The sequence below is a fragment of the Triturus cristatus genome, chromosome 8 (assembly GCF_964204655.1).
Source record: "Triturus cristatus chromosome 8, aTriCri1.1, whole genome shotgun sequence".
Lineage (NCBI taxonomy): Eukaryota > Metazoa > Chordata > Amphibia > Caudata > Salamandridae > Triturus > Triturus cristatus.
In genome coordinates this window covers 736,271,542-736,296,367 of record NC_140591.1, presented here as the reverse complement: position 1 = coordinate 736,296,367, position 24,826 = coordinate 736,271,542, and the positions used below count along the sequence as shown (strand labels likewise).

General features: G+C 41.6%; 8 non-coding genes across 8 annotated transcripts; all 8 read right to left on the bottom strand.

Moving 5' to 3' along the window:
• Nucleotides 1-934: 934 nt before the first annotated feature.
• Nucleotides 935-1,007, bottom strand: TRNAV-CAC (transfer RNA valine (anticodon CAC)). Its single transcript has one exon. It is a non-coding gene; the product is annotated as a tRNA-Val (tRNA).
• Nucleotides 1,008-1,279: 272 nt separating this feature from the next.
• Nucleotides 1,280-1,351, bottom strand: TRNAP-UGG (transfer RNA proline (anticodon UGG)). Its single transcript has one exon. It is a non-coding gene; the product is annotated as a tRNA-Pro (tRNA).
• Nucleotides 1,352-3,676: 2,325 nt separating this feature from the next.
• Nucleotides 3,677-3,748, bottom strand: TRNAP-UGG (transfer RNA proline (anticodon UGG)). Its single transcript has one exon. It is a non-coding gene; the product is annotated as a tRNA-Pro (tRNA).
• Nucleotides 3,749-5,728: 1,980 nt separating this feature from the next.
• TRNAV-CAC (transfer RNA valine (anticodon CAC)) lies at nt 5,729-5,801 on the bottom strand. Its single transcript has one exon. It is a non-coding gene; the product is annotated as a tRNA-Val (tRNA).
• Nucleotides 5,802-6,073: 272 nt separating this feature from the next.
• On the bottom strand, nt 6,074-6,145 carry TRNAP-UGG (transfer RNA proline (anticodon UGG)). The gene has a single exon. It is a non-coding gene; the product is annotated as a tRNA-Pro (tRNA).
• A 6,774-nt stretch (nt 6,146-12,919) lies between these two features.
• Nucleotides 12,920-12,992, bottom strand: TRNAV-CAC (transfer RNA valine (anticodon CAC)). Its single transcript has one exon. It is a non-coding gene; the product is annotated as a tRNA-Val (tRNA).
• A 272-nt stretch (nt 12,993-13,264) lies between these two features.
• On the bottom strand, nt 13,265-13,336 carry TRNAP-UGG (transfer RNA proline (anticodon UGG)). The gene has a single exon. It is a non-coding gene; the product is annotated as a tRNA-Pro (tRNA).
• Nucleotides 13,337-18,059: 4,723 nt separating this feature from the next.
• TRNAP-UGG (transfer RNA proline (anticodon UGG)) lies at nt 18,060-18,131 on the bottom strand. The gene has a single exon. It is a non-coding gene; the product is annotated as a tRNA-Pro (tRNA).
• Nucleotides 18,132-24,826: the final 6,695 nt, after the last annotated feature.

The window sequence follows — 24,826 nt, the reverse complement described above, 5'->3', positions numbered from 1 at the left end:
AGGATAGAAAAGACAGCTTGATTGAAATAAAGTCTGTTTATATTGACGCTCTCTCTCTCCCTATATATACATACATGCGTACACACACACACACACACAGGTATGTCATGCATTTCTTCAGATTTGTTTCAACCATTTACCATTTATTGGAGAATCCCTACTTTTCAAGTGACTGCAAATGAAGTCATCTCTGGCACTTTTTGTGCAAAGTAAGAGACACACATGACACCTTTTTATAAAAGTCATCGGTTTCTTTGTTACTGTGTACTTTCAAAGCATGGGGCTTTCACACGTCAGGTAAACCTGATTACCACTACACAACAAAAGCAGATGCAGCTTTCTTATCTATGTCGTGATAGAACAGTTGTGAATTGAGTAGAAGAAGGGCCCTGATGTGATACTTATTACATGCAGCCTGTAAGATAGTCAAACATGCAGGCTAAGAAGGAAGATGCAAATATCAATGTATTAGAAAAACACCTAAAGGCGAGTGATATGCTTTCATTCATGCATGGCTAGGAAAAATCGCTATACTGTTGCAAACATTCTTACACCACCAACTGGAAATAAATGATTCTGACATTAAACGTAAAGGTGACAATGCATTTGTACCATCACCTTGAGAAGGATCATCTTGGAATTGAGCCGAGGGCCTCTGCACTCAAAGCCAGAAACACTCCACTAAAATAAGATTCCTGTTGGTGCCAACAATTCTCCATGTTAATGCTTGTTCTAGGTGAGCAGTGAACCGATTGCAGGGCTCTTTTGAAAGCAAGGTCTGAGAACCAACAGATACATCCACACGCCGATTACTTTAGTGTTTTGAGAGAATTCCCTTTCTTGGAACGAGATTGCATGAAATAATCTTCAGGGCTTGGACAATTCCATGGCAAAACGGCACCTATCAACATTGTAGCCAACACAATATAACAACTGTTTCTGCCCGGTTTCGAACCGGGGACCTTTCGCGTGTGAGGCAAACGTGATAACCACTACACTACAGAAACAGATACCTACAGTTGATTTTTCTGTAATGAAACTGCTCCGAACTGGCTATTCCATGGGCCTCTGGCTTTAGATTTCTTTCATGCAACCTGCCCGACATCCCTAGCTGAACGCTCGTACATGCCATGCAAGACCAGATGTTTGGTATTAGCTCAGACTGGGCAGGGCTGAAGCATGAGACTCTAGCAAAGAATTATCCACTACTGCAAAGAAAAAATTGATGTTGGTTTTGAAACGCAAACTTCAAAACAACTTGAAAAGAGTACCAAGAAAAGGGCTCGTCCGGGATTTGAACCCGGGACCTCTCGCACCCAAAGCGAGAATCATACCCCTAGACCAACGAGCCCTCAAAATCCTCTTACCTCTCAAAAGCTAATACCGGCTCTAAGCCCGCAATGAAGATCATGCTGGTATCTTTATGATGCTTGGTCTGTGAATACGCATGAAAGTCAGTCTCAACTTACCCTTTCTCAAACGATAGCACTATCATTTACAAGTGTCTCCTTTTATTCCGTCCCAGCTTTGGACACGTCTTACAGGAAGTCAGCCCTTATTTATATATTTCTGCAGTGGCTGAAGCTTAATGAGAAAGAGTAACAAGTTGTTCATAACAACATAAGAAACACATTGTGCATTTTCTCTCAAATACTCCTTCACTTTGTGCCAAAAAAAATACCAAGGTGAATACCTAGGCCACAGATTCAAGCTAAAGATCCTTCTGCTGAATGCAAGGCGCAATAAAAACTGCATATCGCTGGACTAAAGCATTCCTTGCATAGCCTCTAACATCATAACATAACTGAGCTGCTAGCAGCAAGCTAACCAATACCTTTCTGAAATGAGAATGACATGTGCTTATCTGCTCAATCAGTGCTCAATCAGGCTCGATCAGGCGAGATTTAGAAAAGGTGGAAAGGGTCCAAGTGGATGCCCCTTCCTTTTTAGGGTAGGTCCTGCTGACTATCATAGGATTGCTTGTAAAAGTGGCCAGGGTCAGAGGAAAAGCTGCCAACACTTCTTAGCGTTCTCTATAGATGCAGCCATTTTCTGTGACTGTAATTTCGGCCTTTTCCCAGAAGTCTCTATTCTGCCTATGCAAATTAACAAAAGCAGTGCTTATTCCTCACTTGCTCAAATGTCCTTCCTGTCCAGAAAGCTCTGATTAAGCATGCTTATTTTCTTTTTCTGGGATATTTTAAATTGTTTCGCTGTCCAGTCTGTGGCAGTAGAAAGCTGCTTATGATGCCAGGTTTTGATGAATCCCCAAGGTACAAGTACAGAGGAATATATCAGTCTCTAGGATATGGAACTTTTAGCTAACACATCACAATATGTGATGCTTGCCAAGAAAACACTACATTCTGGAGCGCTGATGATCAGAACATTCTGCTCCTGAAGGATAGAAAAGACAGCTTGATTGAAATAAAGTCTGTTTATATTGACGCTCTCTCTCTCCCTATATATACATACATGCGTACACACACACACACAGGTATGTCATGCATTTCTTCAGATTTGTTTCAACCATTTACCATTTATTGGAGAATCCCTACTTTTCAAGTGACTGCAAATGAAGTCATCTCTGGCACTTTTTGTGCAAAGTAAGAGACACACATGACACCTTTTTATAAAAGTCATCGGTTTCTTTGTTACTGTGTACTTTCAAAGCATGGGGCTTTCACACGTCAGGTAAACCTGATTACCACTACACAACAAAAGCAGATGCAGCTTTCTTATCTATGTCGTGATAGAACAGTTGTGAATTGAGTAGAAGAAGGGCCCTGATGTGATACTTATTACATGCAGCCTGTAAGATAGTCAAACATGCAGGCTAGGAAGGAAGATGCAAATATCAATGTATTAGAAAAACACCTAAAGGCGAGTGATATGCTTTCATTCATGCATGGCTAGGAAAAATCGCCATACTGTTGCAAACATTCTTACACCACCAACTGGAAATAAATGATTCTGACATTAAACGTAAAGGTGACAATGCATTTGTATCATCACCTTGAGAAGGATCATCTTGGAATTGAGCCGAGGGCCTCTGCACTCAAAGCCAGAAACACTCCACTAAAATAAGATTCCTGTTGGTGCCAACAATTCTCCATGTTAATGCTTGTTCTAGGTGAGCAGTGAACCGATTGCAGGGCTCTTTTGAAAGCAAGGTCTGAGAACCAACAGATACATCCACACGCCGATTACTTTAGTGTTTTGAGAGAATTCCCTTTCTTGGAACGAGATTGCATGAAATAATCTTCAGGGCTTGGACAATTCCATGGCAAAACGGCACCTATCAACATTGTAGCCAACACAATATAACAACTGTTTCTGCCCGGTTTCAAACCGGGGACCTTTCGCGTGTGAGGCAAACGTGATAACCACTACACTACAGAAACAGATACCTACAGTTGATTTTTCTGTAATGAAACTGCTCCGAACTGGCTATTCCATGGGCCTCTGGCTTTAGATTTCTTTCATGCAACCTGCCCGACATCCCTAGCTGAACGCTCGTACATGCCATGCAAGACCAGATGTTTGGTATTAGCTCAGACTGGGCAGGGCTGAAGCATGAGACTCTAGCAAAGAATTATCCACTACTGCAAAGAAAAAATTGATGTTGGTTTTGAAACGCAAACTTCAAAACAACTTGAAAAGAGTACCAAGAAAAGGGCTCGTCCGGGATTTGAACCCGGGACCTCTCGCACCCAAAGCGAGAATCATACCCCTAGACCAACGAGCCCTCAAAATCCTCTTACCTCTCAAAAGCTAATACCGGCTCTAAGCCCGCAATGAAGATCATGCTGGTATCTTTATGATGCTTGGTCTGTGAATACGCATGAAAGTCAGTCTCAACTTACCCTTTCTCAAACGATAGCACTATCATTTACAAGTGTCTCCTTTTATTCCGTCCCAGCTTTGGACACGTCTTACAGGAAGTCAGCCCCTATTTATATATTTCTGCAGTGGCTGAAGCTTAATGAGAAAGAGTAACAAGTTGTTCATAACAACATAAGAAACACATTGTGCATTTTCTCTCAAATACTCCTTCACTTTGTGCCAAAAGAAATACCAAGGTGAATACCTAGGCCACAGATTCAAGCTAAAGATCTTCCTGCTGAATGCAAGGCGCAATAAAAACTGCATATCGCTGGACTAAAGCATTCCTTGCATAGCCTCTAACATCATAACATAACTGAGCTGCTAGCAGCAAGCTAACCAATACCTTTCTGAAATGAGAATGACATGTGCTTATCTGCTCAATCAGTGCTCAATCAGGCTCGATCAGGCGAGATTTAGAAAAGGTGGAAAGGGTCCAAGTGGATGCCCCTTCCTTTTTAGGGTGGGTCCTGCTGACTATCATAGGATTGCTTGTAAAAGTGGCCAGGGTCAGAGGAAAAGCTGCCAACACTTCTTAGCGTTCTCTATAGATGCAGCCATTTTCTGTGACTGTAATTTCGGCCTTTTCCCAGAAGTCTCTATTCTGCCTATGCAAATTAACAAAAGCAGTGCTTATTCCTCACTTGCTCAAATGTCCTTCCTGTCCAGAAAGCTCTGATTAAGCATGCTTATTTTCTTTTTCTGGGATATTTTAAATTGTTTCGCTGTCCAGTCTGTGGCAGTAGAAAGCTGCTTATGATGCCAGGTTTTGATGAATCCCCAAGGTACAAGTACAGAGGAATATATCAGTCTCTAGGATATGGAACTTTTAGCTAACACATCACAATATGTGATGCTTGCCAAGAAAACACTACATTCTGGAGCGCTGATGATCAGAACATTCTGCTCCTGAAGGATAGAAAAGACAGCTTGATTGAAATAAAGTCTGTTTATATTGACGCTCTCTCTCTCCCTATATATACATACATGCGTACACACACACACACAGGTATGTCATGCATTTCTTCAGATTTGTTTCAACCATTTACCATTTATTGGAGAATCCCTACTTTTCAAGTGACTGCAAATGAAGTCATCTCTGGCACTTTTTGTGCAAAGTAAGAGACACACATGACACCTTTTTATAAAAGTCATCGGTTTCTTTGTTACTGTGTACTTTCAAAGCATGGGGCTTTCACACGTCAGGTAAACCTGATTACCACTACACAACAAAAGCAGATGCAGCTTTCTTATCTATGTCGTGATAGAACAGTTGTGAATTGAGTACAAGAAGGGCCCTGATGTGATACTTATTACATGCAGCCTGTAAGATAGTCAAACATGCAGGCTAGGAAGGAAGATGCAAATATCAATGTATTAGAAAAACACCTAAAGGCGAGTGATATGCTTTCATTCATGCACGGCTAGGAAAAATCGCCATACTGTTGCAAACATTCTTACACCACCAACTGGAAATAAATGATTCTGACATTAAACGTAAAGGTGACAATGCATTTGTATCATCACCTTGAGAAGGATCATCTTGGAATTGAGCCGAGGGCCTCTGCACTCAAAGCCAGAAACACTCCACTAAAATAAGATTCCTGTTGGTGCCAACAATTCTCCATGTTAATGCTTGTTCTAGATGAGCAGTGAACCGATTGCAGGGCTCTTTTGAAAGCAAGGTCTGAGAACCAACAGATACATCCACACGCCGATTACTTTAGTGTTTTGAGAGAATTCCCTTTCTTGGAACGAGATTGCATGAAATAATCTTCAGGGCTTGGACAATTCCATGGCAAAACGGCACCTATCAACATTGTAGCCAACACAATATAACAACTGTTTCTGCCCGGTTTCGAACCGGGGACCTTTCGCGTGTGAGGCAAACGTGATAACCACTACACTACAGAAACAGATACCTACAGTTGATTTTTCTGTAATGAAACTGCTCCGAACTGGCTATTCCATGGGCCTCTGGCTTTAGATTTCTTTCATGCAACCTGCCCGACATCCCTAGCTGAACGCTCGTACATGCCATGCAAGACCAGATGTTTGGTATTAGCTCAGACTGGGCAGGGCTGAAGCATGAGACTCTAGCAAAGAATTATCCACTACTGCAAAGAAAAAATTGATGTTGGTTTTGAAACGCAAACTTCAAAACAACGTGAAAAGAGTACCAAGAAAAGGGCTCGTCCGGGATTTGAACCCGGGACCTCTCGCACCCAAAGCGAGAATCATACCCCTAGACCAACGAGCCCTCAAAATCCTCTTACCTCTCAAAAGCTAATACCGGCTCTAAGCCCGCAATGAAGATCATGCTGGTATCTTTATGATGCTTGGTCTGTGAATACGCATGAAAGTCAGTCTCAACTTACCCTTTCTCAAACGATAGCACTATCATTTACAAGTGTCTCCTTTTATTCCGTCCCAGCTTTGGACACGTCTTACAGGAAGTCAGCCCTTATTTATATATTTCTGCAGTGGCTGAAGCTTAATGAGAAAGAGTAACAAGTTGTTCATAACAACATAAGAAACACATTGTGCATTTTCTCTCAAATACTCCTTCACTTTGTGCCAAAAGAAATACCAAGGTGAATACCTAGGCCACAGATTCAAGCTAAAGATCTTCCTGCTGAATGCAAGGCGCAATAAAAACTGCATATCGCTGGACTAAAGCATTCCTTGCATAGCCTCTAACATCTTAACATAACTGAGCTGCTAGCAGCAAGCTAACCAATACCTTTCTGAAATGAGAATGACATGTGCTTATCTGCTCAATCAGTGCTCAATCAGGCTCGATCAGGCGAGATTTAGAAAAGGTGGAAAGGGTCCAAGTGGATGCCCCTTCCTTTTTAGGGTGGGTCCTGCTCACTATCATAGGATTGCTTGTAAAAGTGGCCAGGGTCAGAGGAAAAGCTGCCAACACTTCTTAGCGTTCTCTATAGATGCAGCCATTTTCTGTGACTGTAATTTCGGCCTTTTCCCAGAAGTCTCTATTCTGCCTATGCAAATTAACAAAAGCAGTGCTTATTCCTCACTTGCTCAAATGTCCTTCCTGTCCAGAAAGCTCTGATTAAGCATGCTTATTTTCTTTTTCTGGGATATTTTAAATTGTTTCGCTGTCCAGTCTGTGGCAGTAGAAAGCTGCTTATGATGCCAGGTTTTGATGAATCCCCAAGGTACAAGTACAGAGGAATATATCAGTCTCTAGGATATGGAACTTTTAGCTAACACATCACAATATGTGATGCTTGCCAAGAAAACACTACATTCTGGAGCGCTGATGATCAGAACATTCTGCTCCTGAAGGATAGAAAAGACAGCTTGATTGAAATAAAGTCTGTTTATATTGACGCTCTCTCTCTCCCTATATATACATACATGCGTACACACACACACACAGGTATGTCATGCATTTCTTCAGATTTGTTTCAACCATTTACCATTTATTGGAGAATCCCTACTTTTCAAGTGACTGCAAATGAAGTCATCTCTGGCACTTTTTGTGCAAAGTAAGAGACACACATGACACCTTTTTATAAAAGTCATCGGTTTCTTTGTTACTGTGTACTTTCAAAGCATGGGGCTTTCACACGTCAGGTAAACCTGATTACCACTACACAACAAAAGCAGATGCAGCTTTCTTATCTATGTCGTGATAGAACAGTTGTGAATTGAGTAGAAGAAGGGCCCTGATGTGATACTTATTACATGCAGCCTGTAAGATAGTCAAACATGCAGACTAGGAAGGAAGATGCAAATATCAATGTATTAGAAAAACACCTAAAGGCGAGTGATATGCTTTCATTCATGCATGGCTAGGAAAAATCGCCATACTGTTGCAAACATTCTTACACCACCAACTGGAAATAAATGATTCTGACATTAAACGTAAAGGTGACAATGCATTTGTATCATCACCTTGAGAAGGATCATCTTGGAATTGAGCCGAGGGCCTCTGCACTCAAAGCCAGAAACACTCCACTAAAATAAGATTCCTGTTGGTGCCAACAATTCTCCATGTTAATGCTTGTTCTAGGTGAGCAGTGAACCGATTGCAGGGCTCTTTTGAAAGCAAGGTCTGAGAACCAACAGATACATCCACACGCCGATTACTTTAGTGTTTTGAGAGAATTCCCTTTCTTGGAACGAGATTGCATGAAATAATCTTCAGGGCTTGGACAATTCCATGGCAAAACGGCACCTATCAACATTGTAGCCAACACAATATAACAACTGTTTCTGCCCGGTTTCAAACCGGGGACCTTTCGCGTGTGAGGCAAACGTGATAACCACTACCCTACAGAAACAGATACCTACAGTTGATTTTTCTGTAATGAAACTGCTCCGAACTGGCTATTCCATGGGCCTCTGGCTTTAGATTTCTTTCATGCAACCTGCCCGACATCCCTAGCTGAACGCTCGTACATGCCATGCAAGACCAGATGTTTGGTATTAGCTCAGACTGGGCAGGGCTGAAGCATAAGACTCTAGCAAAGAATTATCCACTACTGCAAAGAAAAAATTGATGTTGGTTTTGAAACGCAAACTTCAAAACAACTTGAAAAGAGTACCAAGAAAAGGGCTCGTCCAGGATTTGAACCCGGGACCTCTCGCACCCAAAGCGAGAATCATACCCCTAGACCAACGAGCCCTCAAAATCCTCTTACCTCTCAAAAGCTAATACCGGCTCTAAGCCCGCAATGAAGATCATGCTGGTATCTTTATGATGCTTGGTCTGTGAATACGCATGAAAGTCAGTCTCAACTTACCCTTTCTCAAACGATAGCACTATCATTTACAAGTGTCTCCTTTTATTCCGTCCCAGCTTTGGACACGTCTTACAGGAAGTCAGCCCTTATTTATATATTTCTGCAGTGGCTGAAGCTTAATGAGAAAGAGTAACAAGTTGTTCATAACAACATAAGAAACACATTGTGCATTTTCTCTCAAATACTCCTTCACTTTGTGCCAAAAGAAATACCAAGGTGAATACCTAGGCCACAGATTCAAGCTAAAGATCTTCCTGCTGAATGCAAGGCGCAATAAAAACTGCATATCGCTGGACTAAAGCATTCCTTGCATAGCCTCTAACATCATAACATAACTGAGCTGCTAGCAGCAAGCTAACCAATACCTTTCTGAAATGAGAATGACATGTGCTTATCTGCTCAATCAGTGCTCAATTTAGCTCGATCAGGCGAGATTTAGAAAAGGTGGAAAGGGTCCAAGTGGATGCCCCTTCCTTTTTAGGGTAGGTCCTGCTGACTATCATAGGATTGCTTGTAAAAGTGGCCAGGGTCAGAGGAAAAGCTGCCAACACTTCTTAGCGTTCTCTATAGATGCAGCCATTTTCTGTGACTGTAATTTCGGCCTTTTCCCAGAAGTCTCTATTCTGCCTATGCAAATTAACAAAAGCAGTGCTTATTCCTCACTTGCTCAAATGTCCTTCCTGTCCAGAAAGCTCTGATTAAGCATGCTTATTTTCTTTTTCTGGGATATTTTAAATTGTTTCGCTGTCCAGTCTGTGGCAGTAGAAAGCTGCTTATGATGCCAGGTTTTGATGAATCCCCAAGGTACAAGTACAGAGGAATATATCAGTCTCTAGGATATGGAACTTTTAGCTAACACATCACAATATGTGATGCTTGCCAAGAAAACACTACATTCTGGAGCGCTGATGATCAGAACATTCTGCTCCTGAAGGATAGAAAAGACAGCTTGATTGAAATAAAGTCTGTTTATATTGACGCTCTCTCTCTCCCTATATATACATACATGCGTACACACACACACACAGGTATGTCATGCATTTCTTCAGATTTGTTTCAACCATTTACCATTTATTGGAGAATCCCTACTTTTCAAGTGACTGCAAATGAAGTCATCTCTGGCACTTTTTGTGCAAAGTAAGAGACACACATGACACCTTTTTATAAAAGTCATCGGTTTCTTTGTTACTGTGTACTTTCAAAGCATGGGGCTTTCACACGTCAGGTAAACCTGATTACCACTACACAACAAAAGCAGATGCAGCTTTCTTATCTATGTCGTGATAGAACAGTTGTGAATTGAGTAGAAGAAGGGCCCTGATGTGATACTTATTACATGCAGCCTGTAAGATAGTCAAACATGCAGGCTAGGAAGGAAGATGCAAATATCAATGTATTAGAAAAACACCTAAAGGCGAGTGATATGCTTTCATTCATGCATGGCTAGGAAAAATCGCCATACTGTTGCAAACATTCTTACACCACCAACTGGAAATAAATGATTCTGACATTAAACGTAAAGGTGACAATGCATTTGTATCATCACCTTGAGAAAGATCATCTTGGAATTGAGCCGAGGGCCTCTACACTCAAAGCCAGAAACACTCCACTAAAATAAGATTCCTGTTGGTGCCAACAATTCTCCATGTTAATGCTTGTTCTAGGTGAGCAGTGAACCGATTGCAGGGCTCTTTTGAAAGCAAGGTCTGAGAACCAACAGATACATCCACACGCCGATTACTTTAGTGTTTTGAGAGAATTCCCTTTCTTGGAACGAGATTGCATGAAATAATCTTCAGGGCTTGGACAATTCCATGGCAAAACGGCACCTATCAACATTGTAGCCAACACAATATAACAACTGTTTCTGCCCGGTTTCAAACCGGGGACCTTTCGCGTGTGAGGCAAACGTGATAACCACTACCCTACAGAAACAGATACCTACAGTTGATTTTTCTGTAATGAAACTGCTCCGAACTGGCTATTCCATGGGCCTCTGGCTTTAGATTTCTTTCATGCAACCTGCCCGACATCCCTAGCTGAACGCTCGTACATGCCATGCAAGACCAGATGTTTGGTATTAGCTCAGACTGGGCAGGGCTGAAGCATGAGACTCTAGCAAAGAATTATCCACTACTGCAAAGAAAAAATTGATGTTGGTTTTGAAACGCAAACTTCAAAACAACTTGAAAAGAGTACCAAGAAAAGGGCTCGTCCAGGATTTGAACCCGGGACCTCTCGCACCCAAAGCGAGAATCATACCCCTAGACCAACGAGCCCTCAAAATCCTCTTACCTCTCAAAAGCTAATACCGGCTCTAAGCCCGCAATGAAGATCATGCTGGTATCTTTATGATGCTTGGTCTGTGAATACGCATGAAAGTCAGTCTCAACTTACCCTTTCTCAAACGATAGCACTATCATTTACAAGTGTCTCCTTTTATTCCGTCCCAGCTTTGGACACGTCTTACAGGAAGTCAGCCCTTATTTATATATTTCTGCAGTGGCTGAAGCTTAATGAGAAAGAGTAACAAGTTGTTCATAACAACATAAGAAACACATTGTGCATTTTCTCTCAAATACTCCTTCACTTTGTGCCAAAAGAAATACCAAGGTGAATACCTAGGCCACAGATTCAAGCTAAAGATCTTCCTGCTGAATGCAAGGCGCAATAAAAACTGCATATCGCTGGACTAAAGCATTCCTTGCATAGCCTCTAACATCATAACATAACTGAGCTGCTAGCAGCAAGCTAACCAATACCTTTCTGAAATGAGAATGACATGTGCTTATCTGCTCAATCAGTGCTCAATTTAGCTCGATCAGGCGAGATTTAGAAAAGGTGGAAAGGGTCCAAGTGGATGCCCCTTCCTTTTTAGGGTAGGTCCTGCTGACTATCATAGGATTGCTTGTAAAAGTGGCCAGGGTCAGAGGAAAAGCTGCCAACACTTCTTAGCGTTCTCTATAGATGCAGCCATTTTCTGTGACTGTAATTTCGGCCTTTTCCCAGAAGTCTCTATTCTGCCTATGCAAATTAACAAAAGCAGTGCTTATTCCTCACTTGCTCAAATGTCCTTCCTGTCCAGAAAGCTCTGATTAAGCATGCTTATTTTCTTTTTCTGGGATATTTTAAATTGTTTCGCTGTCCAGTCTGTGGCAGTAGAAAGCTGCTTATGATGCCAGGTTTTGATGAATCCCCAAGGTACAAGTACAGAGGAATATATCAGTCTCTAGGATATGGAACTTTTAGCTAACACATCACAATATGTGATGCTTGCCAAGAAAACACTACATTCTGGAGCGCTGATGATCAGAACATTCTGCTCCTGAAGGATAGAAAAGACAGCTTGATTGAAATAAAGTCTGTTTATATTGACGCTCTCTCTCTCCCTATATATACATACATGCGTACACACACACACACAGGTATGTCATGCATTTCTTCAGATTTGTTTCAACCATTTACCATTTATTGGAGAATCCCTACTTTTCAAGTGACTGCAAATGAAGTCATCTCTGGCACTTTTTGTGCAAAGTAAGAGACACACATGACACCTTTTTATAAAAGTCATCGGTTTCTTTGTTACTGTGTACTTTCAAAGCATGGGGCTTTCACACGTCAGGTAAACCTGATTACCACTACACAACAAAAGCAGATGCAGCTTTCTTATCTATGTCGTGATAGAACAGTTGTGAATTGAGTAGAAGAAGGGCCCTGATGTGATACTTATTACATGCAGCCTGTAAGATAGTCAAACATGCAGGCTAGGAAGGAAGATGCAAATATCAATGTATTAGAAAAACACCTAAAGGCGAGTGATATGCTTTCATTCATGCATGGCTAGGAAAAATCGCCATACTGTTGCAAACATTCTTACACCACCAACTGGAAATAAATGATTCTGACATTAAACGTAAAGGTGACAATGCATTTGTATCATCACCTTGAGAAAGATCATCTTGGAATTGAGCCGAGGGCCTCTACACTCAAAGCCAGAAACACTCCACTAAAATAAGATTCCTGTTGGTGCCAACAATTCTCCATGTTAATGCTTGTTCTAGGTGAGCAGTGAACCGATTGCAGGGCTCTTTTGAAAGCAAGGTCTGAGAACCAACAGATACATCCACACGCCGATTACTTTAGTGTTTTGAGAGAATTCCCTTTCTTGGAACGAGATTGCATGAAATAATCTTCAGGGCTTGGACAATTCCATGGCAAAACGGCACCTATCAACATTGTAGCCAACACAATATAACAACTGTTTCTGCCCGGTTTCGAACCGGGGACCTTTCGCGTGTGAGGCAAACGTGATAACCACTACACTACAGAAACAGATACCTACAGTTGATTTTTCTGTAATGAAACTGCTCCGAACTGGCTATTCCATGGGCCTCTGGCTTTAGATTTCTTTCATGCAACCTGCCCGACATCCCTAGCTGAACGCTCGTACATGCCATGCAAGACCAGATGTTTGGTATTAGCTCAGACTGGGCAGGGCTGAAGCATGAGACTCTAGCAAAGAATTATCCAATACTGCAAAGAAAAAATTGATGTTGGTTTTGAAACGCAAACTTCAAAACAACGTGAAAAGAGTACCAAGAAAAGGGCTCGTCCGGGATTTGAACCCGGGACCTCTCGCACCCAAAGCGAGAATCATACCCCTAGACCAACGAGCCCTCAAAATCCTCTTACCTCTCAAAAGCTAATACCGGCTCTAAGCCCGCAATGAAGATCATGCTGGTATCTTTATGATGCTTGGTCTGTGAATACGCATGAAAGTCAGTCTCAACTTACCCTTTCTCAAACGATAGCACTATCATTTACAAGTGTCTCCTTTTATTCCATCCCAGCTTTGGACACGTCTTACAGGAAGTCAGCCCTTATTTATATATTTCTGCAGTGGCTGAAGCTTAATGAGAAAGAGTAACAAGTTGTTCATAACAACATAAGAAACACATTGTGCATTTTCTCTCAAATACTCCTTCACTTTGTGCCAAAAGAAATACCAAGGTGAATACCTAGGCCACAGATTCAAGCTAAAGATCTTCCTGCTGAATGCAAGGCGCAATAAAAACTGCATATCGCTGGACTAAAGCATTCCTTGCATAGCCTCTAACATCATAACATAACTGAGCTGCTAGCAGCAAGCTAACCAATACCTTTCTGAAATGAGAATGACATGTGCTTATCTGCTCAATCAGTGCTCAATCAGGCTCGATCAGGCGAGATTTAGAAAAGGTGGAAAGGGTCCAAGTGGATGCCCCTTCCTTTTTAGGGTGGGTCCTGCTGACTATCATAGGATTGCTTGTAAAAGTGGCCAGGGTCAGAGGAAAAGCTGCCAACACTTCTTAGCGTTCTCTATAGATGCAGCCATTTTCTGTGACTGTAATTTCGGCCTTTTCCCAGAAGTCTCTATTCTGCCTATGCAAATTAACAAAAGCAGTGCTTATTCCTCACTTGCTCAAATGTCCTTCCTGTCCAGAAAGCTCTGATTAAGCATGCTTATTTTCTTTTTCTGGGATATTTTAAATTGTTTCGCTGTCCAGTCTGTGGCAGTAGAAAGCTGCTTATGATGCCAGGTTTTGATGAATCCCCAAGGTACAAGTACAGAGGAATATATCAGTCTCTAGGATATGGAACTTTTAGCTAACACATCACAATATGTGATGCTTGCCAAGAAAACACTACATTCTGGAGCGCTGATGATCAGAACATTCTGCTCCTGAAGGATAGAAAAGACAGCTTGATTGAAATAAAGTCTGTTTATATTGACGCTCTCTCTCTCCCTATATATACATACATGCGTACACACACACACACAGGTATGTCATGCATTTCTTCAGATTTGTTTCAACCATTTACCATTTATTGGAGAATCCCTACTTTTCAAGTGACTGCAAATGAAGTCATCTCTGGCACTTTTTGTGCAAAGTAAGAGACACACATGACACCTTTTTATAAAAGTCATCGGTTTCTTTGTTACTGTGTACTTTCAAAGCATGGGGCTTTCACACGTCAGGTAAACCTGATTACCACTACACAACAAAAGCAGATGCAGCTTTCTTATCTATGTCGTGATAGAACAGTTGTGAATTGAGTAGAAGAAGGGCCCTGATGTGATACTTATTACATGCAGCCTGTAAGATAGTCAAACATGCAGGCTAGGAAGGAAGATGCAAATATCAATGTATTAGAAAAACACCTAAAGGCGAGTGATATGCTTTCATTCATGCAATGGCTAGGAAAAATCGCCATACTGTTGCAAACATTCTTACACCACCAACTGGAAATAAATGATTCTGACATTAAACGTAAAGGTGACAATGCATTTGTATCATCACCTTGAGAAGGATCATCTTGGAATTGAGCCGAGGGCCTCTGCACTCAAAGCCAGAAACACTCCACTAAAATAAGATTCCTGTTGGTGCCAACAATTCTCCATGTTAATGCTTGTTCTAGGTGAGCAGTGAACCGATTGCAGGGCTCTTTTGAAAGCAAGGTCTGAGAACCAACAGATACATCCACACGCCGATTACTTTAGTGTTTTGAGAGAATTCCCTTTCTTGGAACGAGATTGCATGAAATAATCTTCAGGGCTTGGACAATTCCATGGCAAAACAGCACCTATCAACATTGTAGCCAACACAATATAACAACTGTTTCTGCCCGGTTTCAAACCGGGGACCTTTCGCGTGTGAGGCAAACGTGATAACCACTACACTACAGAAACAGATACCTACAGTTGATTTTTCTGTAATGAAACTGCTCCGAACTGGCTATTCCATGGGCCTCTGGCTTTAGATTTCTTTCATGCAACCTGCCCGACATCCCTAGCTGAACGCTCGTACATGCCATGCAAGACCAGATGTTTGGTATTAGCTCAGACTGGGCAGGGCTGAAGCATGAGACTCTAGCAAAGAATTATCCACTACTGCAAAGAAAAAATTGATGTTGGTTTTGAAACGCAAACTTCAAAACAACTTGAAAAGAGTACCAAGAAAAGGGCTCGTCCGGGATTTGAACCCGGGACCTCTCGCACCCAAAGTGAGAATCATACCCCTAGACCAACGAGCCCTCAAAATCCTCTTACCTCTCAAAAGCTAATACCGGCTCTAAGCCCGCAATGAAGATCATGCTGGTATCTTTATGATGCTTGGTCTGTGAATACGCATGAAAGTCAGTCTCAACTTACCCTTTCTCAAACGATAGCACTATCATTTACAAGTGTCTCCTTTTATTCCGTCCCAGCTTTGGACACGTCTTACAGGAAGTCAGCCCTTATTTATATATTTCTGCAGTGGCTGAAGCTTAATGAGAAAGAGTAACAAGTTGTTCATAACAACATAAGAAACACATTGTGCATTTTCTCTCAAATACTCCTTCACTTTGTGCCAAAAGAAATACCAAGGTGAATACCTAGGCCACAGATTCAAGCTAAAGATCTTCCTGCTGAATGCAAGGCGCAATAAAAACTGCATATCGCTGGACTAAAGCATTCCTTGCATAGCCTCTAACATCATAACATAACTGAGCTGCTAGCAGCAAGCTAACCAATACCTTTCTGAAATGAGAATGACATGTGCTTATCTGCTCAATCAGTGCTCAATCAGGCTCGATCAGGCGAGATTTAGAAAAGGTGGAAAGGGTCCAAGTGGATGCCCCTTCCTTTTTAGGGTGGGTCCTGCTGACTATCATAGGATTGCTTGTAAAAGTGGCCAGGGTCAGAGGAAAAGCTGCCAACACTTCTTAGCGTTCTCTATAGATGCAGCCATTTTCTGTGACTGTAATTTCGGCCTTTTCCCAGAAGTCTCTATTCTGCCTATGCAAATTAACAAAAGCAGTGCTTATTCCTCACTTGCTCAAATGTCCTTCCTGTCCAGAAAGCTCTGATTAAGCATGCTTATTTTCTTTTTCTGGGATATTTTAAATTGTTTCGCTGTCCAGTCTGTGGCAGTAGAAAGCTGCTTATGATGCCAGGTTTTGATGAATCCCCAAGGTACAAGTACAGAGGAATATATCAGTCTCTAGGATATGGAACTTTTAGCTAACACATCACAATATGTGATGCTTGCCAAGAAAACACTACATTCTGGAGCGCTGATGATCAGAACATTCTGCTCCTGAAGGATAGAAAAGACAGCTTGATTGAAATAAAGTCTGTTTATATTGACGCTCTCTCTCTCCCTATATATACATACATGCGTACACACACACACACAGGTATGTCATGCATTTCTTCAGATTTGTTTCAACCATTTACCATTTATTGGAGAATCCCTACTTTTCAAGTGACTGCAAATGAAGTCATCTCTGGCACTTTTTGTGCAAAGTAAGAGACACACATGACACCTTTTTATAAAAGTCATCGGTTTCTTTGTTACTGTGTACTTTCAAAGCATGGGGCTTTCACACGTCAGGTAAACCTGATTACCACTACACAACAAAAGCAGATGCAGCTTTCTTATCTATGTCGTGATAGAACAGTTGTGAATTGAGTAGAAGAAGGGCCCTGATGTGATACTTATTACATGCAGCCTGTAAGATAGTCAAACATGCAGGCTAGGAAGGAAGATGCAAATATCAATGTATTAGAAAAACACCTAAAGGCGAGTGATATGCTTTCATTCATGCATGGCTAGGAAAAATCGCCATACTGTTGCAAACATTCTTACACCACCAACTGGAAATAAATGATTCTGACATTAAACGTAAAGGTGACAATGCATTTGTATCATCACCTTGAGAAGGATCATCTTGGAATTGAGCCGAGGGCCTCTGCACTCAAAGCCAGAAACACTCCACTAAAATAAGATTCCTGTTGGTGCCAACAATTCTCCATGTTAATGCTTGTTCTAGGTGAGCAGTGAACCGATTGCAGGGCTCTTTTGAAAGCAAGGTCTGAGAACCAACAGATACATCCACACGCCGATTACTTTAGTGTTTTGAGAGAATTCCCTTTCTTGGAACGAGATTGCATGAAATAATCTTCAGGGCTTGGACAATTCCATGGCAAAACGGCACCTATCAACATTGTAGCCAACACAATATAACAACTGTTTCTGCCCGGTTTCAAACCGGGGACCTTTCGCGTGTGAGGCAAACGTGATAACCACTACACTACAGAAACAGATACCTACAGTTGATTTTTCTGTAATGAAACTGCTCCGAACTGGCTATTCCATGGGCCTCTGGCTTTAGATTTCTTTCATGCAACCTGCCCGACATCCCTAGCTGAACGCTCGTACATGCCATGCAAGACCAGATGTTTGGTATTAGCTCAGACTGGGCAGGGCTGAAGCATGAGACTCTAGCAAAGAATTATCCACTACTGCAAAGAAAAAATTGATGTTGGTTTTGAAACGCAAACTTCAAAACAACTTGAAAAGAGTACCAAGAAAAGGGCTCGTCCGGGATTTGAACCCGGGACCTCTCGCACCCAAAGCGAGAATCATACCCCTAGACCAACGAGCCCTCAAAATCCTCTTACCTCTCAAAAGCTAATACCGGCTCTAAGCCCGCAATGAAGATCATGCTGGTATCTTTATGATGCTTGGTCTGTGAATACGCATGAAAGTCAGTCTCAACTTACCCTTTCTCAAACGATAGCACTATCATTTACAAGTGTCTCCTTTTATTCCGTCCCAGCTTTGGACACGTCTTACAGGAAGTCAGCCCTTATTTATATATTTCTGCAGTGGCTGAAGCTTAATGAGAAAGAGTAACAAGTTGTTCATAACAACATAAGAAACACATTGTGCATTTTCTCTCAAATACTCCTTCACTTTGTGCCAAAAGAAATACCAAGGTGAATACCTAGGCCACAGATTCAAGCTAAAGATCTTCCTGCTGAATGCAAGGCGCAATAAAAACTGCATATCGCTGGACTAAAGCATTCCTTGCATAGCCTCTAACATCATAACATAACTGAGCTGCTAGCAGCAAGCTAACCAATACCTTTCTGAAATGAGAATGACATGTGCTTATCTGCTCAATCAGTGCTCAATTTAGCTCGATCAGGCGAGATTTAGAAAAGGTGGAAAGGGTCCAAGTGGATGCCCCTTCCTTTTTAGGGTAGGTCCTGCTGACTATCATAGGATTGCTTGTAAAAGTGGCCAGGGTCAGAGGAAAAGCTGCCAACACTTCTTAGCGTTCTCTATAGATGCAGCCATTTTCTGTGACTGTAATTTCGGCCTTTTCCCAGAAGTCTCTATTCTGCCTATGCAAATTAACAAAAGCAGTGCTTATTCCTCACTTGCTCAAATGTCCTTCCTGTCCAGAAAGCTCTGATTAAGCATGCTTATTTTCTTTTTCTGGGATATTTTAAATTGTTTCGCTGTCCAGTCTGTGGCAGTAGAAAGCTGCTTATGATGCCAGGTTTTGATGAATCCCCAAGGTACAAGTACAGAGGAATATATCAGTCTCTAGGATATGGAACTTTTAGCTAACACATCACAATATGTGATGCTTGCCAAGAAAACACTACATTCTGGAGCGCTGATGATCAGAACATTCTGCTCCTGAAGGATAGAAAAGACAGCTTGATTGAAATAAAGTCTGTTTATATTGACGCTCTCTCTCTCCCTATATATACATACATGCGTACACACACACACACAGGTATGTCATGCATTTCTTCAGATTTGTTTCAACCATTTACCATTTATTGGAGAATCCCTACTTTTCAAGTGACTGCAAATGAAGTCATCTCTGGCACTTTTTGTGCAAAGTAAGAGACACACATGACACCTTTTTATAAAAGTCATCGGTTTCTTTGTTACTGTGTACTTTCAAAGCATGGGGCTTTCACACGTCAGGTAAACCTGATTACCACTACACAACAAAAGCAGATGCAGCTTTCTTATCTATGTCGTGATAGAACAGTTGTGAATTGAGTAGAAGAAGGGCCCTGATGTGATACTTATTACATGCAGCCTGTAAGATAGTCAAACATGCAGACTAGGAAGGAAGATGCAAATATCAATGTATTAGAAAAACACCTAAAGGCGAGTGATATGCTTTCATTCATGCATGGCTAGGAAAAATCGCCATACTGTTGCAAACATTCTTACACCACCAACTGGAAATAAATGATTCTGACATTAAACGTAAAGGTGACAATGCATTTGTATCATCACCTTGAGAAGGATCATCTTGGAATTGAGCCGAGGGCCTCTGCACTCAAAGCCAGAAACACTCCACTAAAATAAGATTCCTGTTGGTGCCAACAATTCTCCATGTTAATGCTTGTTCTAGGTGAGCAGTGAACCGATTGCAGGGCTCTTTTGAAAGCAAGGTCTGAGAACCAACAGATACATCCACACGCCGATTACTTTAGTGTTTTGAGAGAATTCCCTTTCTTGGAACGAGATTGCATGAAATAATCTTCAGGGCTTGGACAATTCCATGGCAAAACGGCACCTATCAACATTGTAGCCAACACAATATAACAACTGTTTCTGCCCGGTTTCAAACCGGGGACCTTTCGCGTGTGAGGCAAACGTGATAACCACTACCCTACAGAAACAGATACCTACAGTTGATTTTTCTGTAATGAAACTGCTCCGAACTGGCTATTCCATGGGCCTCTGGCTTTAGATTTCTTTCATGCAACCTGCCCGACATCCCTAGCTGAACGCTCGTACATGCCATGCAAGACCAGATGTTTGGTATTAGCTCAGACTGGGCAGGGCTGAAGCATAAGACTCTAGCAAAGAATTATCCACTACTGCAAAGAAAAAATTGATGTTGGTTTTGAAACGCAAACTTCAAAACAACTTGAAAAGAGTACCAAGAAAAGGGCTCGTCCAGGATTTGAACCCGGGACCTCTCGCACCCAAAGCGAGAATCATACCCCTAGACCAACGAGCCCTCAAAATCCTCTTACCTCTCAAAAGCTAATACCGGCTCTAAGCCCGCAATGAAGATCATGCTGGTATCTTTATGATGCTTGGTCTGTGAATACGCATGAAAGTCAGTCTCAACTTACCCTTTCTCAAACGATAGCACTATCATTTACAAGTGTCTCCTTTTATTCCGTCCCAGCTTTGGACACGTCTTACAGGAAGTCAGCCCTTATTTATATATTTCTGCAGTGGCTGAAGCTTAATGAGAAAGAGTAACAAGTTGTTCATAACAACATAAGAAACACATTGTGCATTTTCTCTCAAATACTCCTTCACTTTGTGCCAAAAGAAATACCAAGGTGAATACCTAGGCCACAGATTCAAGCTAAAGATCTTCCTGCTGAATGCAAGGCGCAATAAAAACTGCATATCGCTGGACTAAAGCATTCCTTGCATAGCCTCTAACATCATAACATAACTGAGCTGCTAGCAGCAAGCTAACCAATACCTTTCTGAAATGAGAATGACATGTGCTTATCTGCTCAATCAGTGCTCAATTTAGCTCGATCAGGCGAGATTTAGAAAAGGTGGAAAGGGTCCAAGTGGATGCCCCTTCCTTTTTAGGGTAGGTCCTGCTGACTATCATAGGATTGCTTGTAAAAGTGGCCAGGGTCAGAGGAAAAGCTGCCAACACTTCTTAGCGTTCTCTATAGATGCAGCCATTTTCTGTGACTGTAATTTCGGCCTTTTCCCAGAAGTCTCTATTCTGCCTATGCAAATTAACAAAAGCAGTGCTTATTCCTCACTTGCTCAAATGTCCTTCCTGTCCAGAAAGCTCTGATTAAGCATGCTTATTTTCTTTTTCTGGGATATTTTAAATTGTTTCGCTGTCCAGTCTGTGGCAGTAGAAAGCTGCTTATGATGCCAGGTTTTGATGAATCCCCAAGGTACAAGTACAGAGGAATATATCAGTCTCTAGGATATGGAACTTTTAGCTAACACATCACAATATGTGATGCTTGCCAAGAAAACACTACATTCTGGAGCGCTGATGATCAGAACATTCTGCTCCTGAAGGATAGAAAAGACAGCTTGATTGAAATAAAGTCTGTTTATATTGACGCTCTCTCTCTCCCTATATATACATACATGCGTACACACACACACACAGGTATGTCATGCATTTCTTCAGATTTGTTTCAACCATTTACCATTTATTGGAGAATCCCTACTTTTCAAGTGACTGCAAATGAAGTCATCTCTGGCACTTTTTGTGCAAAGTAAGAGACACACATGACACCTTTTTATAAAAGTCATCGGTTTCTTTGTTACTGTGTACTTTCAAAGCATGGGGCTTTCACACGTCAGGTAAACCTGATTACCACTACACAACAAAAGCAGATGCAGCTTTCTTATCTATGTCGTGATAGAACAGTTGTGAATTGAGTAGAAGAAGGGCCCTGATGTGATACTTATTACATGCAGCCTGTAAGATAGTCAAACATGCAGGCTAGGAAGGAAGATGCAAATATCAATGTATTAGAAAAACACCTAAAGGCGAGTGATATGCTTTCATTCATGCATGGCTAGGAAAAATCGCCATACTGTTGCAAACATTCTTACACCACCAACTGGAAATAAATGATTCTGACATTAAACGTAAAGGTGACAATGCATTTGTATCATCACCTTGAGAAAGATCATCTTGGAATTGAGCCGAGGGCCTCTACACTCAAAGCCAGAAACACTCCACTAAAATAAGATTCCTGTTGGTGCCAACAATTCTCCATGTTAATGCTTGTTCTAGGTGAGCAGTGAACCGATTGCAGGGCTCTTTTGAAAGCAAGGTCTGAGAACCAACAGATACATCCACACGCCGATTACTTTAGTGTTTTGAGAGAATTCCCTTTCTTGGAACGAGATTGCATGAAATAATCTTCAGGGCTTGGACAATTCCATGGCAAAACGGCACCTATCAACATTGTAGCCAACACAATATAACAACTGTTTCTGCCCGGTTTCAAACCGGGGACCTTTCGCGTGTGAGGCAAACGTGATAACCACTACCCTACAGAAACAGATACCTACAGTTGATTTTTCTGTAATGAAACTGCTCCGAACTGGCTATTCCATGGGCCTCTGGCTTTAGATTTCTTTCATGCAACCTGCCCGACATCCCTAGCTGAACGCTCGTACATGCCATGCAAGACCAGATGTTTGGTATTAGCTCAGACTGGGCAGGGCTGAAGCATGAGACTCTAGCAAAGAATTATCCACTACTGCAAAGAAAAAATTGATGTTGGTTTTGAAACGCAAACTTCAAAACAACTTGAAAAGAGTACCAAGAAAAGGGCTCGTCCAGGATTTGAACCCGGGACCTCTCGCACCCAAAGCGAGAATCATACCCCTAGACCAACGAGCCCTCAAAATCCTCTTACCTCTCAAAAGCTAATACCGGCTCTAAGCCCGCAATGAAGATCATGCTGGTATCTTTATGATGCTTGGTCTGTGAATACGCATGAAAGTCAGTCTCAACTTACCCTTTCTCAAACGATAGCACTATCATTTACAAGTGTCTCCTTTTATTCCGTCCCAGCTTTGGACACGTCTTACAGGAAGTCAGCCCTTATTTATATATTTCTGCAGTGGCTGAAGCTTAATGAGAAAGAGTAACAAGTTGTTCATAACAACATAAGAAACACATTGTGCATTTTCTCTCAAATACTCCTTCACTTTGTGCCAAAAGAAATACCAAGGTGAATACCTAGGCCACAGATTCAAGCTAAAGATCTTCCTGCTGAATGCAAGGCGCAATAAAAACTGCATATCGCTGGACTAAAGCATTCCTTGCATAGCCTCTAACATCATAACATAACTGAGCTGCTAGCAGCAAGCTAACCAATACCTTTCTGAAATGAGAATGACATGTGCTTATCTGCTCAATCAGTGCTCAATTTAGCTCGATCAGGCGAGATTTAGAAAAGGTGGAAAGGGTCCAAGTGGATGCCCCTTCCTTTTTAGGGTAGGTCCTGCTGACTATCATAGGATTGCTTGTAAAAGTGGCCAGGGTCAGAGGAAAAGCTGCCAACACTTCTTAGCGTTCTCTATAGATGCAGCCATTTTCTGTGACTGTAATTTCGGCCTTTTCCCAGAAGTCTCTATTCTGCCTATGCAAATTAACAAAAGCAGTGCTTATTCCTCACTTGCTCAAATGTCCTTCCTGTCCAGAAAGCTCTGATTAAGCATGCTTATTTTCTTTTTCTGGGATATTTTAAATTGTTTCGCTGTCCAGTCTGTGGCAGTAGAAAGCTGCTTATGATGCCAGGTTTTGATGAATCCCCAAGGTACAAGTACAGAGGAATATATCAGTCTCTAGGATATGGAACTTTTAGCTAACACATCACAATATGTGATGCTTGCCAAGAAAACACTACATTCTGGAGCGCTGATGATCAGAACATTCTGCTCCTGAAGGATAGAAAAGACAGCTTGATTGAAATAAAGTCTGTTTATATTGACGCTCTCTCTCTCCCTATATATACATACATGCGTACACACACACACACAGGTATGTCATGCATTTCTTCAGATTTGTTTCAACCATTTACCATTTATTGGAGAATCCCTACTTTTCAAGTGACTGCAAATGAAGTCATCTCTGGCACTTTTTGTGCAAAGTAAGAGACACACATGACACCTTTTTATAAAAGTCATCGGTTTCTTTGTTACTGTGTACTTTCAAAGCATGGGGCTTTCACACGTCAGGTAAACCTGATTACCACTACACAACAAAAGCAGATGCAGCTTTCTTATCTATGTCGTGATAGAACAGTTGTGAATTGAGTAGAAGAAGGGCCCTGATGTGATACTTATTACATGCAGCCTGTAAGATAGTCAAACATGCAGGCTAGGAAGGAAGATGCAAATATCAATGTATTAGAAAAACACCTAAAGGCGAGTGATATGCTTTCATTCATGCATGGCTAGGAAAAATCGCCATACTGTTGCAAACATTCTTACACCACCAACTGGAAATAAATGATTCTGACATTAAACGTAAAGGTGACAATGCATTTGTATCATCACCTTGAGAAAGATCATCTTGGAATTGAGCCGAGGGCCTCTACACTCAAAGCCAGAAACACTCCACTAAAATAAGATTCCTGTTGGTGCCAACAATTCTCCATGTTAATGCTTGTTCTAGGTGAGCAGTGAACCGATTGCAGGGCTCTTTTGAAAGCAAGGTCTGAGAACCAACAGATACATCCACACGCCGATTACTTTAGTGTTTTGAGAGAATTCCCTTTCTTGGAACGAGATTGC